Source organism: Engraulis encrasicolus, chromosome 17 (genome assembly GCF_034702125.1).
Source record: "Engraulis encrasicolus isolate BLACKSEA-1 chromosome 17, IST_EnEncr_1.0, whole genome shotgun sequence".
NCBI lineage: Eukaryota > Metazoa > Chordata > Actinopteri > Clupeiformes > Engraulidae > Engraulis > Engraulis encrasicolus.
Window position 1 is genome coordinate 27,020 of NC_085873.1, and position 5,939 is coordinate 32,958.

General features: G+C 42.3%; 1 pseudogene; it reads right to left on the reverse strand.

The window, feature by feature from the left end:
* Positions 1 to 1,732: 1,732 nt before the first annotated feature.
* Positions 1,733 to 4,386, reverse strand: LOC134467582 (uncharacterized; annotated as a pseudogene).
* Positions 4,387 to 5,939: the final 1,553 nt, after the last annotated feature.

The window sequence follows — 5,939 nt, forward strand, 5'->3', positions numbered from 1 at the left end:
GGGTCACAGGCAGCCTCAAAATGAATGGCAGTGAACGAGAAGCCATCGTATTGAAGGATAAAACTCGCTGTTTTGAACTTGTAATCGTCCGGGGAAACTTCCTTCAAAGTTCACCGCCTGCCTCGTGAATTCAGGGAAATGACAAAAAAGTGGGACAAGCATACGTACATCCAGATGACCACGAGCACTTGTAGAATCCACAGTCCCCCCCTATACGCTCAGTGTGACAGCTGTCAAGACACTCTCGGAGAAGTTCTATTATGAGAGGTTCCACTCGCCAGGTACTGCACTGTAGGGGCGCCAACGGAGGACTGCAGACTACATTCAGAATGAATAGGCTGCGCTCCCGTCTCGACAGCGCCCCTAACTGCAGGCATGGGTTAAATAGCGAGAAGGCTGTAAATAGTGTACCCTCCAAATGCCCCGTTCGCTGGGTGCTTTCTGACAGCTGTCAAACTGAGCTGATAGGGGGGGACTGTGGATTCTACAAGTGCTCGTGGTCATCTGGATGTACGTATGATTATTAAATCCGTGTATCATTCGTTCATTCGTTTTTTCGTTTTACAACAGAATTGAAAAAATGAAAACAGCATTTGATTTTTCGTTTTTCCCTTTTCAAAACCAAAACCACAAATCGGATTACGGTTCGTTTTCTCGTTTTTTCCATTCTGCACCTCCAAACGGAAAATGGGAAATGAAACATTCGAAATTCCGATTAACAAAATCCTGGCGGCGTTGGTTGTCAGGGAAACCAATCGCGAGCCACCTCACCACACGACCCACTCTGCCTACTATGCATACGAGGCATCTTGGTGTTTCTGAGCATTTGATATAAATAATAATGATCTTAAAAAAATCAGCGATCAGCGACCTCCAATGTAACCTATGTGTACCATTTCAAAATATGGTCACAGTTGTTGGCGATATCACCACTGTTGGGCAAGTTACTCAGCTGTAATGGTAACCTGGTTTTCGCGCAGATGGACATTGCTCAAAGTTGAGCGAAAAACCAAGGGTCTGTGTGAGAACCAGCGCGCCACCATGCTGCATATTAATGCACTACAATATTAGGCTACTATGTTTAAAAATGTCAGGCATTGCCCTTCACAAAATCATATTTATTATGCCCTACTCTCACTGAAATGTGGATCTGGCAATTTAGGCTTGAAGCTCATAAGTCATGATTCTTTCACCTCCCACCCAGGAGCAGCATGGCTACAAATTAGCAGGCTCATGAATAGCTTCTTTCTGACCCACCACACTGAACACCATTAACATCCTTAAAGTTACTAGAATTGTATATGACAGCCCCCCTAATGTTGTATCAGTCTGTTATCCCCCCTCCCCGCCCCCAACATTCCCTTTACCTGTGCCCAAGACAAGCCATGCACACTCTATAGCCTATGCACATTAAAGATGATGGTCACCTATGGGCCTATTCACTATTTGCTGAAATTACTCAGCTACATTACACTGCTATGACATTACATAGAGCCTTAGTTACAGATTAAGACATAGCCATTACAATGTTGGTGACAGTAAGGTTAATATTGTCTCTGGTGACAGGCAAACAATGTCTTGGCCCTACAACACCCCCAAAGAACTAAACACAGTGCTTACACCTACCTTATTAAATACTTATGCACTGCATAACTCCCAACACCACTCATCACTTGAGCAATATCAACAAAATAAAACAATAAGATAAAATAACAGATTAAACATTAAAACTTTATTGTCTGTTGAGATTCTTTCTGCTGAGGAGTTCTTGTAGTTGGTGGTAGAAGATTGATTCTGCGGTGTGGTGGGAGTTGATGGAGGGGGTGAGAGGGTCCTCTGTGATAATAAAGATGGCTCACCTAATAAGGTGGCATAAGGGCTAGTGCCACAGTGTCCATGGGCACCAACCAATTACAGACAGTTTGGGGGCACCACAAGACGCAAACTTAAAGTGGTAGTTCGCTATTTTAGACATTAAGCCCTGTTTGTGTGACTTCTGGGGTGAAGTAGAGATGTTCTCATCACAATTTTGACATTTGGTGCTGAACGGAGCATTTGGGTATCCAAGACTGCAGCCCCCCCACCTTTACATTGACTCCAATAGAGCACTCAAGCAATCGATTATAAAATGGCATTAAACTTTTGTTTGAGAAGACATGGAACAAACAAACATCAGAAACCAATAACATTGGAATAAGTGCATACATAAGAGCTCACTTACCACAGCGTGTTTGAGCAACGTGCATTGTTCTTGTCCACTCTCCCTTCAAGCTATAGTCGTAGAGCTAAAACAAGACAGATCTCGGTGTCAGATGCATCGCATAGCCTAGCATAACCTACTGTAGCGCAGAGGCATCGAGTCGATGCGACGTTTGTTTAAACGACAAACTGAAGTTGTTGCAAGTTTTTCTTAAGGAATTCTTTACGAAGTTAGGAAGTGCTCAGCAAAACTTACCGTTGTCTATGGGTAAAAATAAAGTTTTAAGTTTCGCACAACCTTTTTTTGTCAGATACGAACTATTACACTTGTTAGCTATTACACTTTACCTGGTATTCTGTGTGCATTCCAGGACTGCACAACTCGGGCAAGTCCAATTGCACTGACTTGACAAGCCAAATTAGAGACGCAGAATTTGGTCATGTCGTCCTGCATATCCAACAGTTCCTGGTCCTGTAGGTGGATGAGGGCCTGTTTGATCGGATAATTTACCCTGTTGTTGACCTCTGGCCAAATTCTCTCCACGCGAAGGTTCTGTTTAAAACACACACACAAAGAAAATGTTTTGTATATGACACACTTCAGACATCCTTTTAACCACCCAAAAGTCATAAAAGACTGAAGACAGCTAAAATCGTTTTAAGCATGCTCCAAGTAGAAGACCTAGTAGAAGTAGTAGCAGAAAAAAAATACCTTTGAAGATGTTGTCTGAAGGTAAGACAGTTGGTGTTGTGTCGGTGGTCAGCCAACTTCTCCTGCATATACAGTGTTAAGTAGAACTCCTTCCCGTGATCCACTCTAACCTGATCCCACATCCCATAGTTGACAACTGCTTCCCTGTATAAAAAAAGAAAGAAAAGAAACGAAAAAGGTCAGTGTAAATTGACATTGATTACTTAATGCATTAACGGATTAATCACTTGTAGGCTACAGCACATTTGCGTTTGAGCAGACATGTGACATTGATACAGAGGATTGCAGACTTGCCTGTAAACCCTCTCATAGATGACAAGATTGTTCTTCACAGGCATTGTCGATGTTGCAACAATTTTGCTGCTGAACCCGTCCACAGCCAACACATGGGTAACGCCAAACATGCCTAACTTCTCGTTTTGGTCCATATGCAGCTTATGGCCAGTATAATCAGCATGATAAGGGACTGGATTCAGGTTTCTAGCTCCCTAAAAGAAGTACAATGTAATCAATGGAAATATAGGCCCATACATCAACACAAACATTCAGGTTATTTGCAAATATGATTAGGCTACTATGTAGACCTTCTGCTACACACACAACATTAAGCAGTGGTGGAAAATAACTAATTAGCCCTACACTTAAGTATTGCACTTGAGTAGTTTTTATGTCAATTACACTGGGACCTGCCCTGAGTATACTGAGTTTTAAAAAAAAAAAAAAAAAGGGACAAAATGCCATGATGCAAAATAACATGACACCATGCAGGATGGCAATTAAGCACATTTACTACTTTACTATCTTGGATTAATGTAGGATGGGTTTCCACCTCTGACATTACAACTCATGATGTCAGCGATTTCAGAACTCATATTTGCGCACGCTTTAGGCCTACCTCACGACGCAGCTCGTTGTAAGGTTGATGGACGGACCGGAGGATCCTTCCAACTCGGGATTCACCCACTTTAACCCCCACAGATGACAGGTATCCCGTCATAAATTTCCGTCCGTACGTTGGACCAGCCTATGAACAGTAAATAAACACACAAATGAAAATTCAAACAAATGTCCTACGTCAGGATTAGCCTACAATTATTACAGCTAGTCGGCTATAGGATATTTGACAAGAGTAGCCCATAACCAGATGGCAATTTGTTTGATCCACATCTGGGGCTCGTCTGGCCCTGAATCGACTACGGGACTCATACAGCTCTGACAATAATATTCAAACACATGACTAGACTTAGACTAGGCCTACTCACCTTTTGAATGGAAGATATCACTGCTTCTTCCAACTCCTGGTCTGTAACGTGCCCCTTCCGTCGTAGCCCCACTTCGCCACAGAACCTCCTCACAGACATCTCCGATGAGCCCTTAACTCCCATAATTCGTAATGTCTCAGACATTTCGGAATGGGTCTTTCCCGACCGAAACATTTGCTCTATGAGCTCACAGTGCTCTTCCAAACCAGCCATTATTAGGTATCCTTACGCTCAATGAATGAAGTGATATACTGTTACTACGCTGTAAATGGTTACTAATGTGGCTCGCGATTGGTTTCCCTGACAACCAACGCCGCCAGGATTTTGTTAATCAGAATTTCGAATGTTTCATTTTCCATTTTCCGTTTGGAGGTGCAGAATGGAAAAAACGAGAAAACGAACCGTAATCCGATTTCTGGTTTTGGTTTTGAAAAGGGAAAAACGAAAAATCAAATGCTGTTTTCATTTTTTCAATTCTGTTTTAAATCGAAAAAACAAATGAACGAATGATACACGGATTTTATTACCGTACCGTATTACTTGGTAAGTTTTTTGTCATTTCCCTGAATTCACGAGGCAGGCTGTGAACTTTGAAGGAAGTTTCCCCGGACGATTATTAGTTCAAAACAGCGACTTTTATCCTTCAATACGCTGGCTTCTCGTTCACTGCCATTCATTTTGGGGCTGCCTGTGACCCTCCGAGTGCTCCGCCTCCCTATTTTGCTTATGAACCGACTGCCTCAATCAGGTCTCCTAAAGGGGCGTGGGCGACGTCATAAGTGAAACAGGAAGGAACGTCGAGCTGGCCGTCTCTGCATTTAAATCGTCTCTGGTATTACTATGATTATCATGGTTCTACCATGGTATGTCATGATTACTCTAAGTAGGCCTACTCTGAACCTACCATGATTGTACTATAGCTTACTATGGTATTACTGTGATTTTTATGAAGTAACATGGTTCTACCATGCTATGTCATGATTACTCTACCCTTACGAAAACGTACCACATTTCATGGTGATTCTAAGTACTATCAACCAACCATAGTTCTAGTACAGTAGCTGTCATAGTAATAGTCCTTACAAAGATTAACCATGGTTCTACTATGAAAACTGATCATGGTTTTACCATAGATTTACCATGGATTATAGTTAGGCTAATCATGGTTTTTAGTGTAACCATGACAACCATGGTTTGTGACTATGGTTTAACCTATGGTTTAACCCTAGTATACTCTTTGCCATAAACCCCCCAAACCATGATTTTTTTTAAAACCATGCTCCCCCACCCCAAAAAGCCCCCTTTTTCAAACCATGGTTTTAAAAAACATGGTGGGGGGAAGAGGCATGGTTAAACCATAGTCCCGAACCATGGTTGTCATAGTTACCCAAGCAAACACGAAACTCCTGACTAACTACATCTGAGTAGCCGTGGTGTATAGAGCTCTTCAGCGTTGACGTCAACTTGTATGCGGCGTTTGGACTACCGGTTCCCTGGCGATTTTTTACATTGCAAAACGCCATAGAGATTCAGGTTTGGCAAAAATATAAGTTGCACGGCAACAACGAACATTAGCGTGTCCCCGCATCCCTTTCTCATTAGTGGAACGGATCGTATCATCATGTTGGTGTATTCACATGTTAAATCATGACGATTATAATTCAATATTGCTAACCCCTTTCTGATCATTAAAACTTCCGAACTACATACTTTCCTTTGGTTGCCATGGGTACAACCTTCCGCACGTACATGCCGTTAGATACTGG